Genomic DNA, 6,066 nt, shown 5'->3' with positions numbered 1-6,066 from the left:
TTTACGATAATCGGAAGCACTCAGCGCAATGGTTGGATCCTGGCCAGCCAGTCAAATCCTGCCCCAAGCGAAAATTAACCCCAAAAAAGTTACTTGTAAGCGTTTGGTGGACTAGTGCCGGTATTGTTCATTGCAGTTTTCTCAAATCTGGAAAGACTATTACGTCTGATGTCTATTGTCAGCAATTGCAAGCCATGATAGAAAAGCTAGCGGCTAAACAACCTAGGCTGGTCAATCGCTCCACGCCACTGCTACTTCACGACAAAGCTAGACGACACACAGCACAACAGACGGCTACCAAATTAGAAGAACTACAATTGGAATGTCTAAGACATCCTCCGTACTCCCCGGACCTTGCTCCAACAGATTACAATTTTTTTCGAAATTTGGACAACTTCTTGTAAGGGAAAATTTTTAACTCTGATGGGGCAGTCCAAATCGCCTTCACAGATTTTATTGATTCCCGTCCGACTGGTTCTTTTAGTAAAGGGATCAATGAACTACCTATGAGATGGCAAAAGTGCTTAGAAAGCAATGGTTCATACTTTGATTAATTAAATATATTATATTTAAAAATATTCGACTTTTTGTTCCTCCCATACAAAACGCCAATTTCATATGTAAGGTCCTAATATTATAAAGAAACAAATACAGAGATCTGATATCTAGATTTGTAGCGTCACGTGTTTTTTTTATAATTTTTCGTTACCTATATTAAGTGAAGATCATACTCGTGTACCTACGACCACTATGATGTTAATCGAGATTGATTTTTGAGAAATATCGAGGAAAAATAAGTTAAAAAGCACTTTTAACTTACGTACATAAATGTTGCATTACCTGCCCGTGCAATTTCTGTTGATTGACTTTAAGTAAACCTAAATTTTCTACAATATATCATATATTGTAGAAAATTTAGCTTTACTTTTAAAAAGGAAACTGTTCTAACGATTTCCTATAGTTTAGTATAAAAGATATTTTCCTCAAAATCCACTATAATTCAATCTGCCATAAATTACGACAGTAACACAGGCAAGAATTCGTAGGTATCGAAAAACGATTTTTATTATATTGGTATTGCAAAAAACGTAGTAAATTCCGCAGAAGCACATCTGGTTTGTTTGATGTAGCCCACATCGCGGGAACTGGGTCAGTCCGGTTTCAAGTATCAAGGCGCTATCGGACCGGATATTCTAGGGTTGTCAATATCACATTAGAAATTGCCCCCGAGAACCGATACACTTAACTAAGTTTTAAGATATTTCAGTTATAAGTTCAACAATTAATTTTCTAAACGGCGTTAACTTATGGCTTTAATACATTTATTAATATATTGCATTTCAGAAAATAAACTTAATTCTGGAAACTACAATCCAATATTTCCTTTTGGTTACAAATCCTTTATTATTGTGACAACCCTAAGACCTATCTATCAACGCATAATGTATAAATAATAGAAAATTTGGATCAAATGCATCTGGTTCTCAGTGAATTCACTAGCTGAATGTCATGATTGTACGTGTTCATCATAAATCAATATTGTATTTAAACCTGTGCATGAGAACTTTTAAATGCAAAATACAGGAAAATTATTCTGACTATATTTTGTTGCGTTCGAGTTTTCTCTTACTACTTCTCTTATTTTTAATGACTAAGGTAATACTAATCATTTTTAGGTTATATAATGTATGCTTGTAAAATCGCTAGAAAAAAAAACTCAGCTTTCTTGGATTCATACCAGACCACCGCATTCATTAACACGAATAGAAACTATGATGTTTATAAAATATATTTATTTTATAGTAAAATAAATGAATTATATTTTTTTTGAATCCTTCATCTGACTAAAAGTTTCTTTATCTCGTTTATATTGTCGAACGGCCTAGGTCCTACCACGAGTCAAGTTATAAGAAATAATTAACACTATAGCTTTTCAGTAATCAATTTATTAAGGTCATTTAGCAAACAATTTTGTTCGTATAATTTTAACTAAAGCATCTGTCTCAGTCACAGCGTTTATTCAATATGACGGAAAGAGACAAAACAGTGCAATACTGGTTTTTAAGAATAAGACCGTGATTCTATACTTAAATAATATATTATACGATGTTTAAGATTATGTTATACATCAACATAATCTTTCGAATTGTCACATAATTCATCCACCCGTGTTTCTTAATCTTACAACATGATAGAGATTATATCCCGCAGAGTAACGTACATGATTATTACATGACATGCCTATACATTTAAATTATAACAATATGCAATATCCAATAGTAATTAAACATAATAAATGTAATAGAAGATCTTATGTATATATACAAAAATAGTGATAAGTTAACTAGAATAGAACATACGCATAATGTTAATACTCGGAACAAACGCAGGCTGCAATTTCCGCGTACTAGACTATCTAAAGTTAGTAATTCTTTTTTTTGGAAAAGGGATACTTTTCTTGATAAAATCCCAGAGGCCTTTTATCTCTGCCTTTTGATAAATTTAAGAAATATATTTAATGAATAGGAGTGTTGGCCTAGTGGCTTCAGCATGCGACTCTTATTCCTGAGGTCTTAGGTTCGAACCCCGGCTGTGCACCAATGGATTTTCTTTCTATGTGTGCATAACATTAGCTCGAACGGTGAAGGAAACCGGCACAGAAGGCTGATCACCTACTTGCCTATTCGATTAACAAATGATCATGAAACAGATACAGAATGAAGCCCAGACCTAAAAAGGTTGTAGCGCCATTGATTTATTTATATAATGAAAAGCTATGTAAAAAGGCTTTCTATAACGTGTAACGATTATCTAGTTGATAAAAGGTTCTGGGACTAGCTAGTGCTAGACAAGCTATTTTTAATAAACGTGAAAAAAAATATTTGTTTTACAATAAGTGTTGTTTGCCATTTTGTATGATGATTTGCTATTTTAAAAGAGTACCGAGAGCTTTTTACGCCGGCTTTTTCTCTCGACCTACAGCCTCTGTCTTCTTTCCCGATGAGTAGGGATGTTTGCGATACAAATTTAATGATGTGGAATAAATGATACCTGTATCTTATGGTCTATAATAAACATTTTTTTCTGATTTTACATTATTATACTCGTAGCGGTATTTGTTTTTAATGTATTTCCTTAAAATGAATTAATATGTCTCCCTATGGTATATATGACACTACCTATATAATCTATATAATTTTAGTGTAATTTAAAAGTAATAACGCTAAGATAGATTCTTCGATGGGATAGGTCAGGCTACTTCAATATTATAGAAAAATCTCTAATAATGATTACATCTTTCAAAGTAGTAACACAAACACGAGTACAGGAAAACGATAGATGCGTCACAATGTTTTAGTGATAAATGCTAAACGACGTAATATTGTTTGTTTTTATATAAGGTATAACGAGGTGTTAGTGTACAGAGCCTACCGTCCATTAATATTTAATTAATTTATGTTTTAATTATATCCTTAGATTTATCTCGTAATTTATTAAAAGCATGAACACTCATTAAAACTGCATTAAATCCACTCTAAAAATGTATCTTCGCTTGACGGTTTAACATGTGAAACTGTAATCTCGCACTTGACACATTTCTACACTTGTCACGCGGATGTCACAGCGTCACGTAAGCCACGTCAGCGTGATAGGTCGTTGCCAAAGAGTTTTTATATAGCTTGATTTAAGAAAAAAGAAAACTGCCAAAAATCCGATGAAAACCCTTAAAATAAGATTTAGATTTTTATACAAAAGTAGTCCAAACACAAAATGATTATTATTTCTCGATGTCAAAATTTACGCCTGAAAGTAATCAAACATACATGCATACAAAGTAAATTAAATTCACTTTAGAATTTTTATATTTATGATTAGTTGTATTATAATAATACAAAAATTAATCCCATTAATATAGGTATTATAATAATCGTATCAACAAAAAACCAAGCAAATGTGACAGGAATTCAATGTTGTCTCCAACTTCTGTTGCATAGTCTTACTTTTTAAGAAATTAATAAATTATCGAAACATAGTTCTTGGTCAACCGCATAAATATAGCTTTTAATAAAGAAAACAATAAACTCATCCATGACCATAAGTCCCCATAAAACATGTTATATTTAGAAAATTTAATCTTTGAATTGAGAAAAAAATCTCCTAGTTAGAAATTGCATTAGAAAAGTGCTTTAGATTTATTACAATGCGGCAGAATGTACATCATGGACATTCAGGCGAAAAATTATTAAGGCGTTTTTTTTGTCAATATGTTTGTTATAAAGATTGGTTTCTGAACTGTAATAATATTAAAATAAATCGCCCAACAGTCTGTAGGATGGCCCTGTATCAATTAGAACACAGCCATAGCTCCATACCGTGCATGGTTTTCTGTTCTGAATTGGATTCCTAGCGTTTCTATTTCTGCTCACAGGTTCAAATATTACAGAACATACAACAACAACAACATTAAAGATAAAGTAGTAAAATCCATAGTTGAGAAGTTACCGGACCAGAAGTTTAACATCGAATAATGTATTCTACAATACAAGCTCATCCCTATAACTATATCAACACTTCATGCAAAATAATTTAAATATACAAATGAAGTGTATTCAAGTGCTCCCTTGCTCATATTTCTCAATAAAATATCCGATTCAAATTCAACACCAGGTACGTAGTCAAAGATTCAGTACGTGCCATTTTCTATTTTCACAAGCGTGGAAAATATTCGTGTCATTGTATTTTATATACAGGAGTGGAAATCCGGTCTCAAAGAGGCAATAAGTTTTCGGAACACTCGCAGAAATGTTTACTAGCAATATCGCGATATCCTCACATATTGTGAAACTTGATTCCAAGTGTGTCATGCGTTAGTGAACAGTTCCAGGATTTACATATTACAATGTTAAATTTATTAGTCTGTCAAATAATAAGAATTATAGTCGAGTAGAAGCTCTTTTTTTAGTACTAATCTAGATTGTAATTAAATAATAAGATACCCAAGTTACGAGAAAGTGAACTGTCGGGGCTTGTCAGATTTTAATTAAGTCCGTTTTCGATGTCATAAATGTGATGTGAAGAACCTTTCTAAAATTAAAGCCAGTCACTGAACTATGATTTTATAGGCATTACTGAAGCACAAGATTAGACTGTCTTGACACGTGGTCACTCCGTAACCCTCCTTTTTAACTGACTTCCAATAAACAAGAAAAAGGCAATTACAATTCGTTATTGTTTTTATAAAAAATCATATTTATTATTATTTCAAAGAAAGCGTAACTTGTCCTTGTTAAATACTTCATGAAATGATCAGTTCTAAAACAACGATATCAAGTCTAGGTGGTATGATCGGTGATGAGAGTAAAAGAAAATAATGAAACGTGGATCGAACAATTATCAATCACGTAAGAAAAAAATATGTACATATATATTATGCTCGTATGTCTTCATAAAATATGGTAAATGTTTTTCGTTACACAAATACTTTTTCACCCGTTCTGGTAGCATTAATATCAACGCCGAATAATTACACTCGGGTTGTTAAAAGCTTTCGCGTATTAAGAAAGGTAAATTGTACCATCGAGTGCGCAGCTTACATTACCGTATAAGATGTCTGGGAAATATTCCTACAGCAAGTGAAAATATGTAGCGGATAAAGAAAATTAAAATTTAAAGAATGGCTTCAAACATTATTTTTATAAATCTAGACTTAGGTACTACTACTACTTGTGTATTAAATAATTTAACACGAGATTCCTTAAGATTGAACGTTCATGTTTATTAACTTAGGTGTATATAGATTATCAATAAACGTTGTATTATAAAAGTTGCAGTGGTTTGGTAATAGTTTATGATGGATTGAAACGCATTGAAAAATATTATACGCTTTTCACTTATAGCTTAAATCGCATATTATGAGGTTTATAAAACAAACAAATGTGTTATATAATTCTTCGTTTCTTATTTGACGAGAAATATTTTTTCGCATCGTACGAAAAAGTATGTATTATTAAATAATTCAACATTCGTATTGACATATCTGATATACTGTTTACCGGGATGGAAGGT

Source organism: Pieris brassicae, chromosome 5 (assembly GCF_905147105.1).
Source record: "Pieris brassicae chromosome 5, ilPieBrab1.1, whole genome shotgun sequence".
Classification (NCBI taxonomy): domain Eukaryota; kingdom Metazoa; phylum Arthropoda; class Insecta; order Lepidoptera; family Pieridae; genus Pieris; species Pieris brassicae.
The sequence above is the reverse complement of the archived record's forward strand: the minus strand, read 5'-3'. Positions refer to the sequence as shown.